The sequence below is a fragment of the Bison bison genome, unplaced genomic scaffold (genome assembly GCF_000754665.1).
Source record: "Bison bison bison isolate TAMUID 2011002044 unplaced genomic scaffold, Bison_UMD1.0 scf7180017864325, whole genome shotgun sequence".
NCBI lineage: Eukaryota > Metazoa > Chordata > Mammalia > Artiodactyla > Bovidae > Bison > Bison bison.
The window spans coordinates 5,079,419-5,103,190 of NW_011494897.1; the positions used below are offsets into that span (position 1 = coordinate 5,079,419).

Genomic DNA, 23,772 nt, shown 5'->3' on the forward strand with positions numbered 1-23,772 from the left:
GAAAGTTTGGGTGATGATTTTTCCTTCCAGGTCTACCTCCAGGGTTGTGAAAGTGTTAGCTGCAAAGTCGGTCTGACTCTTTGCAACCCCACAAACTGTAGCCTGCCACACTCCTCTGGCCCTGGGATTTCCTAGGCAAGAATACTGGAGTGGGTTGCCATTCCCTTTTCCAGGGAATCTTCCTGACCCAGTGATCGAACCCCGGTCTCCTACATTGCAGGCAGATTCTTTACGATCTGAACCACCAGAGTTAGGTAGACACATACTGACTCACATTCACTGTCAGCTGCCACCTGCCCTCTGCAGCCTCATTCGTCCCACAGGTATATTTTGTCAGGTACTGCCAGCACCTAAACTCCCTGGGGAGCAGTGTTCAGTTTTTGTGGGAAGGCAATGACTTGCTCAGCAGAGATACCCAACGGGGTGCAAAAATGGAGATGATCAGGCTATAAGGTCCAATTTGGGGGGAAATAATGCTGGTGACTTAAGGAACCACCCAGTAATTTTTTTTAATTAATTTTTATCAGAGAATAGTTGTTTTACAATGTTTTGTTAGTTTTTGCAGGACAGCCAAGTGAATCAGCTATATGTATACATATATCCCCTCTTTTTTGGATTTCCCTCCCATTTAGGTCACCAAAGATCATTGAGTAGAGTTCCCTGAGCTATAGAGTAGGTTCTGATTATTTGTCTATTTTATGCATAGTAGTATATATAATATATGCCAGTCCCAGTCTCCCAGTTCATCCCACTCCTTTCCCCTACTTTGGTGTCCATACATCTGAGGAACTATCCAGTGATTTTTTAAAAATAATTTTTTAAATTTATTTTTGGCTGTGCTAGGTCTTTGTTGCTGCGAGAGCTTTTCTCTAGTTTCAGTGAGTGGGGGCACCTCTCTGTTGCAATGCGTGGGCTTATTGCCGTGGCTTCTCTTGTTGTGGAACATGGGCTCTGGGGCATGCAGGCTTCAGTAGTTGCGGCTCCTGGCCTCTAGAGGACTGGCTCAATAGTTGTGGTGCACAGGCTTAGTTGCTCCGAAACGTGTGGGATCTTTCCGTATCAGGGATCGAACCTGGATCCCCTGCATTGAAAGACTTCCCCAGTGTCTTCCCCTTAGGCAGTAAAGAATCTGCCTACCAATGCAAGAGAACTCAGGTTTGATCCCTGGTTTGGGAAGATCCCCTGGAGAAGGAAATGGCAACCCACTCCAGTATTCTTGCCTGGGAAATTCCATGAATGGAAGAGTCTGGTGGGCTACGGTCCATGGGGTTGCAAACGGTAGGACAAGACTTAGTGACTAAACAACAACAACTCCTGTGTTGACAGGCGGGATACTTGACCACTGAGCCAGGGAAGAACAATCCAGTGATTTTTGATCCTCCCTCCATTTCATCACTAGCAGTTATTGAACTGTAATCCACTGGGCTTTTCTGTCCATGAGATTTTTCAGGCAAGAATCCTGGAGTAGGAAGATTGCCACTTCCTTCTCCAAGCGATCTTTCGAACCCAGGGATCAAACCTGTATCTCCTGTGGCTCCTGCATTGCAGGCAGATTCTTTACCTGCTGAGCTATCAGGGAAGCCCAGCACAGTTAAGGCCATTCCTTACCTGTTCCACAAGGAACTCTTAACTCCTGTGATTTATTTTTCTCTTAACCTCCATTGCATCAGCTGCTTCACCTTGCTCTAAGGATAAAGGCCAAAATCCTAAACATGGCCTAAGAATACTGGTCTGGTCTGGCTGCACCCACTTCTCTCACCTTATTTCGTCCCATGCTTCTTGCTTGCCCTGTTCATCCACCCAGCTGCTTCTTTTAGATTCTTGACTTGTTATGCTCCTTCTGCCGCAGGACCTTTGCACCTGCTTCTCTCTATGCTTAGAAATCTTGAAGTCCTGTGTCTGCCTAGTTAATACTTACTGTGTCCTCAAGTATCTTCTAATTCTTCTCACCCTTAGGTAACCCTTACTTGCATGCTCTGTGTTGATCAGTCCATTTATTGAAGACTTTCAAGGCATTAATTTTCGAGAATGTGGCTTTGAGTAATGTCTGCCTCTCCTACTAGACTGAGACTTCTTGAGAGCAGAGACTGTCTGCTTTAGCTTTTGCTGTGTCTTCCTAGCACTTACCATAGAAGCCTGTCCAGAGTGGGCCCTTAATGTCCTTTGTGGGAAGGATCAGAGAGCAGGGTGATTCTCCTCTTCCCTGGATTGCCCTAAGGACAGCCTGCATGTTTAATATTTGGCAAAATTCAATCAAATTACATTTATAAGTTGGTGGCTCATTTAAAAATGCTTCATTTGGAAAATGTCCATCAGCAGAAGAATGGATAAAGATGTGGTACATAGATACAATGGAATATTACTCAGCCATAAAAAAGAATGAACTAGAGTAATGTGGAAACTTACATTACCATATGTAAAATAGATAGCCATCGGGAATTTGCTGTATGTTTCAGGAAACTCAAACAGGGGCTCTGTATCAACCTAGAGGGGTGGAATGGGAAGGTAGATGGGAGGGAGTTTCCAAAGGGAGGGGATATATGTATACCTATAGCTGATTCATGTTGAGGTTTGAAGAAAGCAAGAAAATTCTGTAAAGCAATTATCCTTCAATTAAATAGTAAATAAATAGAAGAAGAAGAAGAAAAAGAGTGCAATAATGTAGGGACATGAATGGCCCTGCAGCTTCCCCAGTGGCTCAGTGGTGAGGAATCAGCCTGCAGTGCAGGAGACACAGGTTCGATCCCTGGGTTGGGAAAATGCCCTGGAGGAGGGCATGGCAACCCACTGCAGTATTCTTGCCTGGAGAATCCCATGGACAGAGAAGCCTGGTAGGGTATAGTCCATAGGGTCGCAAAGAGTCAGGCATGACTGAAGCGACTGAATGCACACATACAAATGGACCTAGAGATTATCATTTTAAGTGAAGGAAGTCAGACACAGAAAAACAAATATGATATTGCTTATATATAAAAAAATACAAATGAACTTATTTACAAAACAGACTCACAGACTTAGAGAATGAATTTATGGTTATCAGGGGAGTGGCGTTAGGGCAGGAGAGATTGAGAGTTTGGAATTGGTATGTACACACCGCTATATTTAAAATAGTTAACCAAAAAGAACCTACTGTAAAAATAGATAAAAATAAAAGGGCTTCATTTGGGGATAATGGAGGGGGATCGACAAATCTTGATTAAACTTTTACAAGAGAGAGCCAGCAAATACTTTAGAATTACACAGTTTGATATAGTTAGATTCCTTGGGGCCCCAGGAGACACAGTAGAAGGCTGTCTTTAGAAGACTGAACAAGATAGGGACCTTAGTTAACTCTGAACTCAATTTTTATCCTGAGTGGCACCAGCAAGTGTCACATACTCTATGCCTTTCTCTCCAAGAAAGTTGGTTTTAATTCTGCATCAAGCAGTGCCGGTTGTGCTGCAGAAAGTAACTCCGTCCCCTCCGTTGCAATCATTGTCACAGTCAGGATGCTTTCCCTGCTGCTGTGTCATAGAAATCCCTTTTTCTATCATTTAGTAAGCCCGTTTCCTCTGTTCTTTCCTCAGGGAGAGTCTATTTTGATAATGATGCTTTAAATAGATGAATCACATTTATGTAGTGCTTCACGGTTTGCAAAGTGTTTTAAGTACGTCATCTCATCGAATCTTCGGATCGCTCAGGGGTTAAATAGTCTTTCCTGTCTTCTCAGTAAACAGCCCGGAGAGAGGACAGAACTTACTCGGAATCACATGGCTTGTCCATGACTCAGATGGACAGATGGGTGTTAAACTCAGGTGTTTGTGTTTTCAAAGCCCGAGTTGTTGTCACAGTATCAGAAACCACCATCTGTTTGTGAGAAGACAGAGTCTACCTAGCTCTTCTTTTGGCTTGTCACCATCCTGTCGTATCAACGTATATATTTTCTCAGTTGCTCTTTTCCACACCTGTGTTTATTTTCACTGTTGTTTCCTGAGCTGTTTTCCATGTATCATATTGCGTATATAGCCCTGAAACACAGTGTTTTTAAAAAGCAAGTTTGAAATGAAAAGATTTCAGTGATTCTTTAAATAATGTACTCTTACTCATACATTCTGGTATTGTACTGGCTTCTTTATTCTTTTTTTTGTAATTGAAATATAGTTGATTTATAGTGCTGTGTTTCGGATGTACAGCAAAATGATTGAATTATACATATCTATGTTATTTTTCATTATAGTTTATTACATGATGTTGAATATAGTTCTCCATAATATACAGTGGAACCTATTATTTATCTATTGTATATGTAGTAGTTTGTATCTGCGAATCCCAAACTCCCTGTCCCCCATTTGCCCTTTGGTAACCATAACTTTGTTTTCGGTCTGTGAGTCTGTTTCAGTCTTATAAGTAAATTCATTTGTATCATTTTTTTATGTTCCACATCTTAGTGATATATGATGTTTTTCTGCCTGTGATTTAATTCACTTAGCAGGATGATCTCTAAGTCTACCCGGGTTGCGTCATGGCTTCGTTTTTTTTAACGAGAGAAGGTGTTAGCCTAAGGATGACTTTTTTATATTTAGCAAAAACAAGAAACCCAAACAAACAAAACAGAAGGTTCCTAGTTGTGGGAATTCAAGATTCAGTTAATGAGATGACAGATGCCGGACTTGACAGATTAAATATCTAGTCTGAGAATGTCATTCACACCCTGCTGTCTGCCATACTTTTTGAGTAGGAGCACTTTTTTAAACATTTATAGAGAAGGGGAATTTTAGACACTTAGCTATACTAAGCCCTGGCTTTCCCAGGTGGCTCAGTGGTAAAGAATCCACTTGTCAATGCAGGAGACACCAGAGTCCTGAGTTCAATCCCTGGGTCAGGAAGATCCCCTGGAGGAGGAAATGGCAAGCCACTCCAGTATTCTTGCCTGGGCAATCCCATAGACAGAGGAGGAGCCTGGCGGGCTACAGTCCTTGGGGTCGCAGAGTCAGACATGACTGAGTGACTGAGCAATATTAACCCTGTCTTCTTGGAATGGAAACAGAGAAGAAATCAAGAAAAGTCCAAGACTTTCCCAGACACCTCTGATCGGGAGGGAACAGCCTGGTCATCCACACAGTGCCACTTGGGCACAGAGCCTCACACTGCATGCTGCCCATCTATAGCAAAAGGGTTGCTCCCCCAGCTTCTTGCAAATCACTTCCTCTCTTGTTCTTTTCATCCTTTTGTGTTTATTCCATAGTTTAGAACTAGAACACAGCTTAAAAACTGGACTTTCTGTTTGTGGTCCAGAAAAGCACTGCCAATTTTTCTTTAGTTGGGTTGTATAAATTATGTCACGTTTGACCATTGTTTCAGAATCATTAAGAAATTTATTAGGTAAAATAATTGCAATAATGATCTTGTAACAAGACCTGGACAATCCATTTAAAATGAATAATCTGTAGTACAGATTATGTCACAATTTATTTTGTGTGTATCTATGTGTGTGTTTTTCTCTTTTAGCCAAATGGTTTTCAATAGCAATTACTGAAGTGTCAATGACCTTCTGGTTCAATTGAATTAAAAAACTTAAATGAAGTTTTACTAGTATCAGTCTTTGCTGTCATACAGGTAATTGAGAACATGATCTATGCTACAACAATGCCACCTATAGTTAGTAGCCTTTGTTTAAAGCAAGGTAAAATTTTACATGTACTGCAGCAGAAAACAGCCTAAAATAAAAATCTGTTAGTCAGCAGTGTTTATGGAGTCCCTAATTTTCAAAGCACTAAGAAGGAACAAAGAACCTATAAAAGGAAGGCATTTAAGTAGTGACTATTTCAGAGAAGGTTGGAGTATAATTAAAAAAGAAATCCTTAATAAGAAACAGATAAATGTATCCTAAATATCTTCTGAGAATCATGACTTCTCCATTTATTTTCTTTATGGTATCCTTTGTTGAAAAGATCTTCTCACTTTCATTTAGATAGAATTTATCAGTCTTTCTTGATGGTTGACACTTTTTGTGTTGTCAAAAATATTTTTTTTCCTAACTGAAAGTCATGAAGATATTCTCTTATACTGTCTTCTTAACGTTTTAGAAGTTTGCTTTTCACAATTTGTAACTCATCTGAAATTTACAATTGTGTATAGACGGTTTAAGGAAGGATTCCTTTTAAAGGCAATCAATGATATCAGCACCATTTACTGTAGTTCATCTTTTCCCTGCAGATCTGCAATTTACTTTTGTTAGATACCAGGTTTCCATCTGGTGTGATCCTGTTTCTGAGCTATTTATTTGGCTTTATTGATTAATTTGTCTGTCCTCATATAAAGAACACATTATCTCATGGTAGCTTTATAATATGTTTTGATGTCTGCAGAAGAAGTTAGCAGAAGGCTGGACAAGTAAATTTGGCATGTTCATGAATTGGAATACGATAGAGCAATGGAATCAATGAACCACAGCTATGTGCATCAACCCAGACATGTCATAGAAAGATACTAATAATATTTAATGAGAAAACAACAAACAACCGGAAAGGAAGGACTACATGCCATATGACACCATCTTGAAATATCAGAAGTAAATTATGTTATTTAAGGACAGATTCTTGTGGTAAAGTTTCCAGGGAAAACAAAAGGAATGATATGCACACAATTCAAGACAGTGTTTATTCCTGGTAAGGAATGGAGCTGTGTGCAATTAAAAAAGGTCCCTGGATAACTTTACCAGTTTTAGCAATGCTTATTACTTAAGCTGGATAGGGGATTCATGAAGGTTCATTTTATTATTATGTTTCGTAATTTACATACATGATACATATTTTATATTCACTATCACAAAAATAAAATGTAAGAACTGCAACATTGTGATAATTGTATAAAAACATATGCATATTAAAAATGTTAAGCCTCCAAGAGATGAGAATTGTTACATTTTCTCTTCTTTGTATTCCAGGCTTCTTTCTGTAGAGTTCTGTTTCTAATTCACATTAAATTTATACCCACACCATGTGTATGTATATTTAGGCAAACCGATACAATATAATACAGTTTAAATCCTGGCTTTGGGATTAGCTATATAAATGTAGCAAGTTGATCAAACACTTAATTTCCTACTCTGTAAAGTGGGAATTTTCCCTCATGGGGTTCTTGTTAGGATTAACATTTTCTGACCCATGGCTAGCAGTCAGCAAAGATTCATTTATCCATTCTATCATTACTCTGCTTAATAGAATCTATCTCTATATATAATTTTTCATTTTGTTCTAGAAATTCTATTTGGTTTATGTATTATTCAGCCTCATTTTTTAAAAATGAAAGCATGTCATGGATTTTAGGTTCTGTTTGGAATCCTAGTTTTAAGTTTCTTTTTTCTTTTTAAATATAAAATTGTAGTTTTTTTTTTTTAAGGAAATACAGTTCAGTTCAGTTCAGTCGCTCAGTTGTGTCAAATACAGTAGAAGACTAAAAATTCTCATGTTTAAATTTGCAAACAGTCCAAATGCATAGTTGTCTCAATACTTTTGATAGTTAAAAATTTGTTTTAGGATCTTGAAATATGATAGTGGACAGCACACTTTTGGAATGAATAGACATACAGCAGTGAACAGAGGTTCTCTGTTTTGATGGAGCTTACATTTTGGTATAGGGAGATAAATAATGAAAGAAAGGAAGGAAGGAAGAGGGAGGGAAGCAAGGAAAAGAACAAATGGAAACAGAGACAGAGAGAAATAAAGAAGGAAAGGTGAAAAGAAAACAGGACAAAAGAAAGGAGGGAAAGGAAGCAAAATGAGTAGAAAGTAAGTTTACGTATGTTTACACACACAATGAAATACTACTTACCCATGCAAAAGAATGAAGCAATGCATTTGCAGCAACATGGATGAACCTAGAGATAATAATACTAAGTGAAGTAAGTCAGAGAAAGACAGATATTATATGATATCACTTATGTGTGGAATTTAAAATATGGTACAAAGGAACTTATTTACCAGACAGAAACAGACTCTCAAACATCGAAAATAAGCTTATTACCAAAGGGGAAAGATGGGGAGTAGGGATAAATTAGAAGTTTGGGATTAGCAGATACACACTACTATATATAAAATAGATAAATAACAAAGACCTACTGTATAGCACAGGAAACTAAATTCAATGTCTTGTAATGAACTATAATGGAAAAGAATATGACAAAGAATATATACATATATACACACATAACATACATATATATAACTGAATCATTTTGCTCTATACTGGAAGCTAATACAACATTGTAAATTAACTATACTTCAATTAAAAATATCACATCTTAATGCTAAATATTATGGAAAAAATAAAACTGGATAAGGGGGATAGAGAGTGGGGAAGATGTGGTTGCCTTTTTAGTCAGAATATTCCAGAAGTTACTAAAAAATAAAGTGAGGAAATGGGTAGGCAGATGTGGGGAACAAGAAACTTCCCACAGTGGTAACAGCAAGGATGCTCAGAGATGGTGTTCTGTCATTTGAGGACACGGAATAATCAGTACTCATTTTGTAAATGTTACTTTTGAGATGCATGATAGACATCCAAATGAATTGTTTAGGAAGTAGGAAGATGGATCGATGAGGCTGAAGTTCAGAGGAAACATTTTGGCTAAAGTTATGCGTTTGTGGTTTGTCATCATATGTATGGTATTTAAAATTACAGAGGCTAGCTGTGACCACCTAGGGAGTGAATGTAGAATAAAAAGGAGGTCCAGGGTTTTAGCTTCTTTAACAATTCAGGGATGAGGAAATGAAGAATAATCAAAAGAGGAGACTCGAGGAAGTATTTAATTACGAGTGAGGAACAGAGCAAAATTAAAGAAGTATCTCCAAAGCTGAGCAAAGATATACAAATCTAACAGAGCCTTTTCCACTTCTAGAGTTTTTGGAATGACTTTTATCCGTTGCTCATCTGGCATCACAGTGATACAGTGCTTTTCATAATTTGTCTTCATCATCTTGAATTCTTTATCACCTTTATGGTTAAAAGTATAATTTTAAGATTATTGCAGAATACTAGGCTTCCACCTGTCTTTTTTTTTTTTTTCTTTTCTACTTTAAAGTTTGGTTTTGTTTATTCCTTGATTTAATGCTTTTGATAGATAGGTGATTGGCACATGAGTGACACAGGAATTGTTCACACCCACCTTTGGTAGCTTTTAAAATTATATGATTTCTCCTGAAAGATTTGGCCCTTTCTACTGCCTGTAACCGCATTGTCAAGCCTGTGACAGGTTAGCTTCTAGGTAACATAATGGCTTTATTTCCAGAGCAGCACCACTGGGCAGGCTTTTTTGAAGGCATTTTAAGAAATGCACATTTAAGGTCGAACCAACTCCGTGTGCTGTTGCCAATGCAAATAGTTCCAGTGAGGTGACAATCAGAGGAACAGCTAACTTCACACATACTCAGGTTGGGATCACTACTGAGATGTCACAACTACTCCTCTGCCTGTCAGCTGGCAAGTACCTTAATTGAGGAAACAGCTCATATTTTAACACGAACTATATACCCTCTTATAGATGATACATTATCTGCACATATTTAGAACCTGATTAGATAATCAGAACTTTGTTCAACTGGTGGAATGCTCAAGCCAAGATCATTGGCTCCTTTTATATATGGTCCCCTTGTTTCCACATGCCTTAATCAAGTAATTAGGAACTTTTTATTGCATTATATTGGAAATTGCACAATACATTCTGCCCTTGTTTACTAAGAACAGGCCAAGATTCATTGTGTTAAATTAAGCAGTGAGAAGGATGGATAACAATTGTATTTCCAGAGCACTGGACAAAACAAACAGATTGGTTTTGATGGCCTCAATGCAGAGGTAAGAATTTTTTGTCGGGTATCTTCACAGAACTTTCCCAAACATGGCCATCTGCAATATATGACTACTTCTTCCATGGAGAGGGACTGTATGGAGTTTTTTTTTTTATGTTATTATACTGAGTTATTGCTTATGGCATTATTTATCTATGCTGTCTTACAATTTAAAAAAAAAATGAGTGATGGACTTGCATTAAAAGGTCTATTATCTCGTAATTTTAGAAAAATGTCCAGAGATGAGATAATATGATGCCCTCTTACGAGCTAAGGAACCAAGGTGACAATTAATTGATGTTTGGAGATAATTTCTTATCCCTTGAACGATTAAAAAATAAGATTGAGCAGAGTCTATACATAGAGAGTCCAAAGTAATGGTAGTAAAATCTAGCATCTTGGCCGTTTTTTATTTTGTGGAGGCTTTATAATGTGTTTCTTCTTACTAGTTAATGAATATTTTTCCCTATTGCCTCTCAAATTGATAAATCATTAATTCTAGACCATATTATTGCTTTTAGTATTTATAGCTTTATCTATCAAAGGGTATGGCTTTATTCATTATTCTAAACATTTTTATATAAGACATGAAAGACTATTTGAGCCATGTTTTATATTATTTCAAAGTAACTCTGGCCATCTTTCTACTTTACGAGTGGAGTCTTTGCTGGACAGCTCCTAGATTTATGATGACATCATGTTCTCTCAGAGACATCATTATTATTGTGTCACCGAACCTGAAGTGGGGTGGTCAGAAGTCCATGTGGAGCAACTATGGGCCAGGAAGATCAGGCTTCAGATCAGAGGCAGGGCTGAGAGGAAGGATGGGAGGGGTCAGGGCAGAGGGCGAAGTGAAGAAGAAAGAGAAAAGCAGACCCTGAAGTATGGTCGGTGGCGTGAGCAGAAAACTCACCCTCAGCGTTTTCATACTATGCTTAGGGAAATGAAAAAAAAAAAAATTAATGAAGGAAGAAAAAAGTCAGCCAGCCTTTAAAACTTTACCCTATTTCATTATTAAGAATAGCTTTGGAAAACAGAGGGGCTCCATAAATGAGAGCAGGTGCGGTCGTGCAGAGGTAACTATTCAGCATATGTAAGTGCAGTTGGAAAATCATGGTCTTGCAGAGAATCCTCAAAATTGGTCCCTAATGGCCTTGGGTTTTTGTCATATGGTCTTGATTATAAGGCTAAAATTGCATTGCCATGCCTTTAGTGTGAACGAGATGGATGGATAATTATTACGTGCGCTGAATACCTTTCTGCAAGGAGAAGTCAGGACATCCCTGGTCACGGGAGCTACCATTTCGTCCAGCTGTCAGAAAAGCTCTAAGTGGGAAATTCATCACCATATTGATGTGGAAGAGGAATGAAAATGTGCCCCTCCGGTTGGGTGTGCACCCGCCCACTTACATTTACATACACAGATGGTACACAAACCAGAGGGGGCAATGTGTGTGATTGTGAGACCTGTTCAACGAAGCGGTAGCATTTGTGGAAACAAGGGATGCAGAAACAGAATGGTGAGTTCTGCTGAAACATGATGACTCTTGGTGGTGGCCACCTGCTAGAAAGCTGGCACCAAAGCTGTGCCAGGAACGAACTGGGGGCTCAGTTTGAAATGATGCAGGAAGCTTAACATTATTGACATTAGGAGCTGTCAAGTGAGCAAGAACTATTTATGGAAGAGTTTTAATGATTTTAAATACGCTGAAAGAAAAGCCTTCCCTTCACTCATCTGTATTTTTTAAACTAATCTGGCTACTTTTGCATGCTCTCAAGGTTCTCTCAGAAGCTAGATATAATGATAGTAACTAAAATCCAGCTGTTCTTGCCTCTGAGAATAAACTTCATGGCTGCCTAATAGTTGCCGCTGTTGCCGCTTCTGGGGAGGACGTCAGGGGAAGGTGTGATGGGATTTGCACTGTGAGCAAATCCAGTGCTTTGTCCTATCTGAGTGGGTGAGATTCAGGGCCGTACTCAGAGCCATGACCACAACCACACAGTATACTGGTCACGGGGATATTTCTTATGGATCGGGCCTTGGGGGTCTGTGGCTTCCGCATTCCATGCAGCCGTTTGCAAAATAAGGGCAATGAGCTATGAGGACCACTCTTTCTTCCATACTGAGCCCTGAACTTTGGGCCTAGCAGTGAGGGGAGAAGCGAAGTACAGTTTGCTGCAGAGTTCAGAGACAGTCTCCTTTGAGAGCAGACACAGGTCTGAGAGGACAAGGTTCTGATCCAAAATCAGCCTTGAGACGTTTTCTGACTGTGGTTAACAGCTTGCCACTCCAAGCTGAAGAGCATGCACGGTGTGGAGGGGATGATGCAAGCTGGTTGATCAGGTAATCAGTTCAGCTGTTCTGCTGATGATATTTTGGTTGTTTTGGTGCCAGATGTGTTGGGTTGGCCAAGAAGATCATTTGGGTTTTTCCATAAGATCTCATGGAAAAACCTGAATGAACTTTTTGGCCAATACAATATATTGTAAGGTAAGGAATACCAAAAACCTTAAGAATGGAGTTTTCTTTGTAAATGAACCAAAAAGAAAGGAAATAATAGCACAGAATCTATTCTATATACAACAACAATTAAAAACTTATATATATATACACACATATAATTCATTCATGTGAAAAAATATTTAATTGAAGGGATCAGGAAACCTGGAGCAACTATTTTAGCATATTTAATACAAGTTTTATTTTCAGTGTGTATATAGTGATACATAGCATCACTATCCCCTTCATTATACTGTACCACATGGTAATTAAATCTGGGATTCTAGGGCAATAAGACATGAGAATCGCACTATTTTCGTGCTGTTTGTAACTTCCATCTCTATTGAAATATGCTAAATTAGTAGCATTTTATGATTCCTGATTTAGTTCTTATTAAAAAGAAGCAGAAGCTAAAAACAGCTCAACCAAGCAGTTGAAGCAGTTATCACAAGCCGGTAAGATCAATAAGCTAAAAAAAGGATGAAAAGTTTTTGAGTGACAGCTTAAAAATGGAAAATTTAAATATATATCGCTGCCTTCTGCTCCATTGTGTAATGCATAAAGCCCATTTTGGCAGTACATTTTTAAGCAGTCAAGAAAGTGATTTATTAGTGTCACTGGATTTGTGTTTATGTTCCGTGCTGTAAACTATGCTTATAGCAATATATCTATATTAAGGCATTAGTACTTTGAGTGCTACCTAAGCTTAATGTTACTAATATTGTTCAAAGGATAGTTTATTGGGCTATAAATAGTATCCTCAGTATTGACACTTGCTGCATCATCTAAGTGCCTGGATAACTATGTCTGATGCTAAATGACCATGTTGCTGCTGACAGTATATAAAACATGAATAGTGACCACCAGTGATATTTCATAGCTACTGCTGGTGTTTCTGCTCCCCTTCAATCTGCAGAAGAGTAGTTCTATGTGTGCAGAAGCCTAGCTAGATTTTCCCAGGATGTTTAGAGGGATATAATGAAAGGAAAATCACATCTTTTTTTAATGTGAAAGGGCATTTTATTTTACTAATTTAATTTACTTTATTTACATTTTATCCATCATTTCTGAAGACAAGACGGTAAACCAAACAGTAAATCAAATCCTGAACTATAGAGTTTGCCAATTTCTGTGGTGTGAAATATCCTACCTAGATACTTTCATGTTATAATCACAGTAGCACCTATCATATAGTATTTCTGCTACCAGATATGATAGACATAATCTTTTTGAAAAACATAGATAAGACAAATATATAGTAGTGTGATTAGGAAGTGATGCATTTTGAAAAATCCCATCTTGGTTTTAAACATTCTTGTTTCAAGTGCCCATTCATTTTATGTCACAAATAAGAATAAATAATGATTGTGCTAAAAAGGGAAGGATTTTTAGCAAATCAGAAGTTGAATTTGGGTTTAACTTTCTATACCCAAGCCACATCTTTACTATGATACAGAATTGGCTGCTATATACATTTATTCATTTAACAAGTTTTGGTTAAAAGTTGACTACTGTTTTAGTCTGTTTGGGCTGCTATCAGAAAGTACCCTAAATTAGGTGGCTTTTAAATAACAGAAATTCAGTTCTCACGGTTTTGAAGGCTGGGAAGTCCACAGTCCTGGCTGCAGTAGATCTGGTGTCCAGTGAGGTCCTCATCCCAAATGGTGTCTTTTGCAGCAACTTCACATGGAAGAAGGGACAAGGGAGCGCTCAGGCCTCTTTTGTGGAGGTATTAATCCCACCACAGGGGATGTGTGTCACTCTCATAATCTAATCACCCCAAAGGCCACATGCCGATCACGTTGGGCATTAGGATTCAACATACAATTTTCAGGGGGACATAAACATTCAGTCCATAGCAACTACTCTATGGTGGACACTGTTACCGTAGAAAGTATATGTGCTAAGTTTGATTTCTTTTGTTAAATGTCAAGACAAATAATTCTCTGAAGGTCCAGTGGTTAGGAGTCCACACTGTCACTGCTGAGGGCCTGGGTTCAATCCCTGGTCGGGGAACTAAATCTCACAGGCCACTTGGCACAGTCAAAAAAAAATCAAGACAATTTTTCAATTTTTCAAATTTCAAAATTTCAAATTGAATTTGACTATACACACTCTCCTTATTAAAGGTTGTAAATAATGAGAACACTCTTTTATTTCCCCCTAATTTCACAGTTTATTGACAGGTTTTTGTTTGGGCTCCAGAGTCGGGATACATACATGGAAGAATCTGGAACATATTTGTTTGATTCATGCTGTCCTGTTATAGGGACAGATGATCCTATTTCTGAGATCACTTAGACATCCCTGATTCAATGTGTGTCTTTTTTGTTAGTTTTATAAGCAAATGATTATCAAGTGTTGAGAGAAAAATCATACTTCATATTCTCTTCTAAAATATCAGTTGGTTCTTTTTTGTTTGTTTGGGGAAAATGCTCTTTCTTAAGAGTTGTCTTCAGAAGGCAAAACAGTCACATGTCATAAATATGCTCATTTATCTAGGTATTCCTGACTTTACTTTGCCAAGGCTAATGACATGTATTAAAGTAAGCTTTGCATTCATTAAGATTGGAAGAGAATAATCAATGCTAGTAATTTATTCCTTCATTCATTCAACATCCTTTTCTGGAACACTCAGTTCAGTTCAGTCGCTCAGTCGTGTCCGACTCTTTGCGACCCCATGAATCGCAGCACGCCAGGCCTTCCTGTCCATCACCAACTCCCGGAGTTCACTCAGACTCACGTCCATCGAGTCAGTGATACCACCAGCTATGTGCAAAATATTGTGTGGCTCTTTGGAGAATGAATAATAAATGATGTGCATTCCTTATCCTAAAGTGAAAGTGAAAGTATTAGTCACTCAGTCGTGTTCAACTCTGTGACTCCATGGACTATATAGCCTACCAGGCTCCTCTGTCCATGGAATTCCCTAGGCAAGAATACTGGAGTAAGTTGCCATTCCCTTCTCAAGCCTTATCCTAAAGATGCAGTTAAATGATGTCCCATTTTGCTGAGTTAATCCAAAGAAGTTATGGAAAAGATCTATCCCCCAAACTAATAAACAAGAGGAATCAAATGCCTGAAATGATAATGATCAAACCCATTTTTGTTGGGATATAATTTCTTGCTAGTTGATTGTACAAAAGGATAGAAATTCACTGAAATGCTAAGATATCCCTGTACCCTTTTGCTCTAATATCTTATTTCTTGGAACTGAAAATTTCTTGGAACTTAATATCTTGCCCCTTTTGCTCTAATATCTTATTTCTTGGAACTGATTGGGTGGTCACAGGAAGGATACCAGTTTGGGGAACCCATGAAGGACAGATAGCTCGTGTTGTAAGATATTAATTCTAGGTGGGCTAACTGTGCTGAACATCATTAATCTTATTAAGAATGAAAATAAGGAAGTATTGACTTCCTTCTTTCTGTTGAGAGAAGGTGAGCCCCAGAGTAGACAGTGAACTATAAGGGGATTTTCTCATCCAGAAAACAAGAAGTACATGTTCATCTTTTCAAAGCCAATAAAGTTTGTTCCTTGATGAAACTTTTCATTCTCTTCTAAGGAAACTTTAATGTTATTGGACTTATTTTGCGGTAAAGAAACCTGCATCCTTTGCACGTTTGCCAATATTGGCTGTGTGGTTCGTACAGAGGAAACAGAGAATGGGGCAGCCACCAAGAAAGTTGTCTTTCTCTCCTTTCATCCACATCAGGAAGGAGAAAGCTGGAGGAGGATGAGACTGGTCAAACAGCTCAGTTCTCGAAGCCAGTTAAAACAGGAAACATCTTAAATTCTAGAGCTTGAGGGTAATTAAAATGTTAGGAAGGCAGGGTGCTCTGTTCTTCTCTGGTGTCCACTGCCAGCAGCCAGCAGCGCTGAGCCCAGGGTAGATGCCTTCTTCCTCTAGAGCCTGTCCGAGGTCCATGAAGAACTCAGAGCGTGGCGTGCAAATGTTATTATTTCTTAGGCCGTAAACCCTGCCTTGTACAGGTGCTCAGGACCATAGTGGAGTGAAGTCTAATAGTCCAGGGATCTGTGAAATCCAGTCTCTTCTCATTCCTCATTGCCTTCTTGGTTAGTTGAAATATCCAGCTTTGGACTAAGAAGCAGCTAAAAACCTTATACAAAGAGCTTGTAAACAAACACCCACTTGAACCATCTGGTCTTGTAACACATACAAGTGATTAAGCTTCAGAGCTATGATTGTTAAATTTTTAAAAACACAACAATTCCAAACACTCCCAAATAGACTCTTTATGCAGGCTTGCAAGGAGGAAAATGTGTGATGCTTTATATAGTAAATAATATGGAGAGATTGAAACAATTTTTTTTGGTTTCTCTATTTTTCTCTCCCTCCCTCCCTTCTTTTTTTTTTTTCTTACCTTGAGTGTTATAGAAAGAGAAAACCTTAAATACACAAATATGAACTAAAAATACATTTAGAGTTCCACTAAGCCTACATGGTTGACAACTTAGAATGGTTCCTTATCTTTACCTTAATTACTATTTTTGCCCCCTATAGGGACAGAAACATGCGTGCTTGAGTACATGTATGTGTACTCTTCGTTCCTTCTAGAATACATTAAGCAATCCAGACTATTTGCAAATAATGAATTCATACTTTTTGTTCACAATGAGTGAAGAAAGTCAGGTCAGGGGGAAATTAAATATGTTAAGAGCCCTCATATTAATTGTATAATATCAATACCTTTATAGTTAATTTCCTTGACAAGACATAGGGCATATGGATTGAACTCCTCATATATATCTGATGTGGATATGATTATAAATTGGAACACTTTATTTAGATGACATCACTAAAGGGAGAAAGAATGAGCTACACACGGTACCACAAGCATATGGAAATAACACAGATTTCTGGCTAATGACTATTGACATGAACAACACATAGAACTCAAAACTCTTAAGTGAAACAAAAATTCTGCATGAGAAGTCAGTATTATATATTAGGGCTCCTATTCCAGTCTTCCCAGTCTTGATCAGTCCTCATCCCTGGATTTATCACATCAGCTGGGGGAGGAAAGACAGTGGTTGAAAGAAGAGGAGAACGAATACTCAGCTATAGTCATGGTGACTGGTGAATCAAACAAACTCTCAAACAGTAAACTGTTCAAACAAAAAAACTTTACTGTTTTCTCACATTTGAAGTTCACAATGGGTATTCCCGAATGGGGTAAGTCTCTTTCCAGAACGGATTTGAAGGTTGATGTCTTCTTATCCCATTGCTCTCTTTCTTCGATGAGTGGCATCCAGGGTTGCCCAGAGCATCTACAGAAGCCCGTGAAAGGGGAAAACCGTGGAATGTATTTGTGGGGGTGGCTTACAACCCAAGTATGGAGAGGCTTCTGTCACTTTTGGTCTCTGTCCATGGAAGGAAACTCAATCACCTGACCACACCTACCTGCAAGAGTGGCTGGGAAAGATGGTCAAGCCTGGAGCCAAGGAATAAGAGGTGGTGAACTTCTGACTAACGTCCCCCCCAAAAGAGGGAAAGAGAAGAAAAAGGATGGGTGTCGATGCAAAACACTCTATAGTACCTTTTATTTGAGAAGAAGAAAACTGAATTAAAGCCTTTTCCAGCGATGTGCTGGTAAACTATCTGTGAGGGAAGGGGATGAAAAAACACCTGATTTTTAAAAAATTTTATATTGGAGTGTAATTGATTTACAATATTGTGTTAGTTTTAGGTGTACAGCAAAGTGACTCAGTTGTACATAAACCCATTTTTTTTTCAGATTTTTTTTTTCCTGTATAGGTTATTACAGAGTATTGAGTAGATTTCCCTGTGCTATACAGTAGGGCCTTCTTGATTATCTACTTTATATACTGTTATTTAGTCGCTAAATTGTGTCTGACTCTGCGACCCCAGGGACTGCAGCCCACCAGGCTCCTCTGTCTATGGGGTTTCCCAGGCGAGAATACTGGAGTGGATTGCCATTTCCTTCTCCAGAGGGTCTTCCCAACCTAAGGGATTGAATCTGCATCCTCTGTAGTGACAAGCAGAGTCTTTACCACTGAGCCACCTGGGAAGCCCATTTTATATACAGTAGTGTGTATATTGGAGAAGGCAATGGCACCCCACTCCAGTACTTCTGCCTGGAAAATCCCATGGACGGAGGAGCCTGGTTGGCTGAAGTCCATGGGGTCGCTCAGAGTCGGACACGACTGAGCAACTTCACTTTCACTTTTCACTTTCATGCATTGGAGAAGGAAATGGCAACCCATTGCAGTGTTCTTGCCTGGAGAATCCTGGGGATGGCGGAGCCTGGTGGGCTGCCGTCTATGGGGTCGCACAGAGTCGGACATGACTGACGCGACTTAGCAGCAGCAGCAGCAGCAGTGTGTATATGTTAATCCCAGACTCTTGATTTATCCCTCCTCTCACCTTTTCCCTTTGGTAACCATAGTGTAAAAATACCTGAGTTCTGACAGTGATTTCCTTGATGTAAATACTCCTGCCGCAGTGTGATTTCAAGTTACCAATGTGAAGTCAGTCAATGTGGATTTGAGAAGAGAGGCGCAGACTCTGCTCTAGCAAGCTGGAGCAAGACAGTCTAGCAAGGCATTTTACTAATGAATTCTGAGAAAACACATCAGAGGCAGCCCATTTGTGGGAAGGAAGTGAATGTGCATTTTCCCTTTTGCATTTGACACAAGAAAAAGTTTACTTCCAAATGGATTTATCATCAAAAAATATCTATATGATATATTCCTATCAAGAACAGATGAGGGATGTACAATTTTTGAGTCAGAGAAAAATAGCACCAAGGGTACAAGAAGTCCAGGCTGAGTATCTGTACTCAATCCTGGGTCACTCCCAGGTAAAACCAAAAGCTTCTAGAACAGCTTTCCAAGGAGTGGACCAAGAAGTCAGATTCCACTTCTGGAATTTCAGATGACTGTTCCCGTAATTGTTTTCCAGAAAGAGGGAAAGACGTGATGACGCAGAAGAGATGCCAAGGATGGCTCTTTTGGTTTCTGTCTATCACGAGTTGGACAGGGGTGTCATTCCCTGTGAGAGAAGCAAAGAACCGGTACGATCTGGTTTGTGTTTTAAGAAAACAACTTTGAAAATGAAATAGATGCTCAGGTCTCAATTGTCTAGTTAATTAGGATTGTTATTAACAGACCAAAGACTATATGTCCATCTGAAATTTCCATTTTTGCTTGTCTGCTTTTGCTGTCCAAAGAATCGGGCCATATAATGATGAGTTAGATTGTGTCTTGCCATTCAACCTGATCCATGCAGACGTGGTACCCTTGAATCAAAGGCCAATGGTCCAGGTAGAGGATCAAGATGTGTAATGTACTAGGCTTCAGCCCAGTGGTTTTTGCTAAGTGCGTATCTGTTTTCAAGTGTTAAATTCTTTCAGGTGTTAAAGGCACAGCACCTCTTGAACTGATGGTGTAATCTGAATCTTCAGTGTAAAGGCTCAAGGTTTCCTGTGGGTGATGCTTATTGCTTTAATTGGGAAGGCCTGTAAAAGACATTGGGCTTCCCTGGTGGCTCAGTGGTACAGAATCCGCCTGTCAATGCAGGGGACATGGGTTCAATCCCTAGCTAAGGAAGATCCCCTGGAGAAGGAAATGGCAACCCACTCCAGGATTCTTGCCTGGATAAATCTCAAGGACAGAGGAACATGGTGGGCTACCATCCATGGGGTCACAAAGAATCGGATACTACTTAATGACTGAACAAGAACAAAATTAACATAAAGACATCACTAAGAGTCCAGTATTTGTACTTTTTGTTTGTAACACAAGCTCAGGCAGATCCAAACCTAAAAACGGATTAAATCTGTGATTTATTGATTTTAGTTGGTTACTGGTTTATTTTAGGTCAGTTGCTGTTTTTAAAAGACTAACACTGATAATGACAGACTTAGGTATTGAGGTTTTTCAAAAAGTTAGTCCATTTGATTAGTAAATAATAAAACCCTTCTAAGGAACAGCTCTCCTCCCGTATTTTTTTAATGATGGTGAGAAGTGAGTTCCTCTGAAACTAACTTTCCCCATGCCAATCTACCCTATTGAATTTTCCTTTTAACTGTGGTCTGCCAGAAAACAGAACTAGGGCTTGGCACACCATTTTTGATCAGACCAGCCATCAGAATCATAATGTCCTAAGTACAAAGCTCACTAATTGAATTTCATTAGCTAGACTGAAATATAGCAGCCAAGACAGAGAACACTGTCGGCTGTTTTTTATGAGGTCCGAAGTCTAAAGTCATTTTTAAAATGTGAGTGATGCAATTTCTTGTATCTTTCATTTAAAATGCTGCTTGGTAAACAGTGTTTCAGATTAGTGTATTTGTAATTTAAATGAAGACAATACATCAAGCTGAATCTGAAAAGAAAGGAGAAGTTTAGGAAATGATTCATGCCCCCTTTTGTGTGATCTACTGTAGAAAATAATAAATAAATAGGTAAGGAGAGGGAGAAAAAAGGTTTGTGAATTTTGGAGACAAATTTGAACTGTTTCTAAGAAGAGCGAGTCCCAATAGCTAAATCTTTGTTTTCTTCAAGCAGACTAATACATTCTGCCTAATTCATTTTTTATTTTCTCTCGGGGTCTGCTTGCAGATTTGCCTCAACAAAGGAAGCATCATGTTACATCTTTTAAATAATTGATGACTCTCAGTCCGAGCCAGCTTGAAGGAAATTCTGAAAATAGGTACTGATTGAGCAAATGCTTGCCTTCTCCCCCCCATCTCCCTCTTGAGCACACCCCACTCATCTTTTCCATAGCCTTTTGCTTCTTCACCTCCATCCTGACAGAAGAGGAGGGTGATATCATCTTGGCTTAGGGTTTACCTATCACTTGGTCCCCCTTGTTTATTTTATATCATGCCATCTATTTTATTAAAGATAGGGGGAGCTGTTAATTACAAGCCAAGTGATGTAATGAAAGTCTCTTAATTAATCATCAGAAATGTTACGGCATAATCACCACCAGAGACGGTTTGTTGGGAATGTAAGAAATTGGACTTGGAGCTTTCTGAATTCAGAGTGTGCTGCCTCCACGGGCCAGATTACCCCCGAAGCTGGGTCGGCTGTGGCCGTGCCCAATTCCAGCTCTTCCTGTGCGTTTAAATTCTGTGAGCTGATCTGTGTTTTTCCCCCCAGAGAGAGAAGGGCATCTCCATCTTTCTTCACTCCTGGGATCATTAGTGATTGTCTGTGATTGGGAAAGGGCTTCCCAGGTGGTAAAGAATCGGCCTGCCAGTGCAGGAGATGCAAGAGACGTGGGTCCAGTCTCTGGGTCAGGAAGATCCCCTGGAGAGCAAATGGCAACCCACTCCAGTATTCTTGCCTGGGAAATTCTGTGGACGGAGAAGCCCAGCGGGCTACAGTCCACGGGGTCTAAAATAGTCAGACATGACTGAGCAACAGCATGCGTGCATGACTAGGACGGGCCTTTACTGCTTTCACGTGGCTGTGGTTGGTAGACCCTTAGACTGGTCCACAGTGAACCTGGCTTCCTGCTCTGACTTTGAAGTTACTTTCCCTTCCAGGGCCTCATTGTCCTCACTGATGACATGAGGCCTTTGGAGTAGACCATCTCCAGGATCTCTGCCAGCAGTGGCATTCTTGCATCCTTCAGGGAAAGGAGTGATAAACCAAGTTTGCCTTCTATTTGAATTTGACTGTCCTGAGTACTCCAGGTTTGAGTGAATGAACTGTGTGCTCACTCATGTTTAACCTTCCTCTTTCCTTCCATTATTTTTCTTTTCTCTTAGTTTCTCACGTTTGCTCTCTCCTGCTGCTTGTTCTTGTTCCTTTCCCTTTCTGACTTTCCATGTTTCCATGGTTAAAGTGCAAGAAAAATGGTTAGAAATGTGCTAGAATCGAGGATCTTGGCCACTTATTTTTTAAATGCCATGTCTTTCTTATAGAAGAGCTATCTCCTTCAGAAATGACATCAGAACCTAGCCAATATTATTGGATTTAGGCGATAGAGTGCCTGATGAACTGTGGAGGGAGGTTTGTGACATTGTACAGGAGACAGGGATCAAGACCATCTCCATGGAAAAGAAATGCAAAAAAGAAAAATGGGTGTCTGGGGAGGCCTTACAAATAGCTGTGAAAAGAAGAAAGGTGAAAAGCAAAGGAGAAAAGGAAAGATATAAGCATCTGAATGCAGAGTTCCAAAGAATAGCAAGGAGAGATAAGAAAGCCTTCCTCAGCTATCAATGCAAAGAAATAGAGGAAAACAACAGAATGGGAAATACTAGAGATCTCTTCAAGAAAATTAGAGAGACCAAGGGAAAATTTCATGCAAAGATGGGCACAATAAAGGACAGAAATGGTATGGACCTAACAGAAGCAGAAGATATTAAGAAGAGGTGGCAAGAATATACAGAAGAACTGTACAAAAAAGATCTTCATGACCCAGATAATCACGATGGTGTGATCACTGACCTAGAGCCAGACATCCTGGAATGTGAAGTCAAGTGGGCCTTAGAAAGCATCACTACAAACAAAGCTAGTGGAGGTGATGGAATTCCAGTTGAGCTATTTCAAATCCTGGAAGATGATGCTGTGAAAGTGCTACACTCAATATGCCAGCAAATTTGGGAAACTCAGCAGTGGCCACAGGACTGGAAAAGGTCAGTTTTCATTCCAATCCCAAAGAAAGGCATGCCAAAGAATGCTCAAACTACCACACAATTGCACTCATCTCACACGCTAGGAAAGTAATGCTCAAAATTCTCCAAGCCAGGCTTCAGCAATACATGAACCGTGAACTTCCTGATGTTCAAGCTGGTTTTAGAAAAGGCAGAGGAACCAGAGATCAAATTGCCAACATCCGCTGGATCATGGAAAAAGCAAGAGAGTTCCAGAAAAACATCTATTTCTGCTTTCTTGACTATGCCAAAGCCTTTGACTGTGTGGATCACAAAAAACTGTGGAAAATTCTTCAAGAGATGGGAATACCAGACCACCTGACCTGCCTCTTGAGAAACCTATATGCAGTCGGGAAGCAACAGTTAGAACTGGACATGGAACAACAGACTGGTTCCAAATAGGAAAATGTGTACGTCAAGGCTGTATATTGTCACCCTGTTTATTTAACTTCTATACAGAGTACATCATGAGAAACGCTGGGCTGGAAGAAGCACAAGCTGGAATCAAGATTGCCGGGAGAAATATCAATAACCTCAGATATGCAGATGACACCACCCTTATGGCAGAAAGTGAAGAGGAACTAAAAAGCTTCTTGATGAAAGTGAAAGAGGAGAGTGAAAAAGTTGGCTTAAAGCTCAACATTCAGAAAACGAAGATCATGGCATCCGGTCCCATCACTTCATGGGAGATAGATGGGAAAACAGTGGAAACAGTGTCATACTTTATTTTTGGGGGCTCCAAAATCACTGCAGATGGTGATTGCAGCCATGAAATTAAAAGACGCTTACTCCTTG

At 39.4% G+C, this 23,772-nt stretch overlaps 1 protein-coding gene across 4 annotated transcripts in view; it reads left to right on the top strand.

Moving 5' to 3' along the window:
- ESRRG (estrogen-related receptor gamma) overlaps positions 1–23,772 on the top strand; it is a 694,862-nt gene that overhangs the window by 180,708 nt on the left and 490,382 nt on the right. Inside the window, exons 1-2 of one of the 4 annotated variants that reach the window (XM_010853290.1) lie at positions 19,297–19,383; positions 20,933–21,023. The exons of the other annotated variants lie outside the window; for them this stretch is intronic. The gene's annotated coding sequence lies outside the window, so the exon portion shown is untranslated. Of the gene's footprint in view, positions 1–19,296; positions 19,384–20,932; positions 21,024–23,772 lie in introns of those variants that run through there. 4 annotated transcript variants of the gene reach the window in all.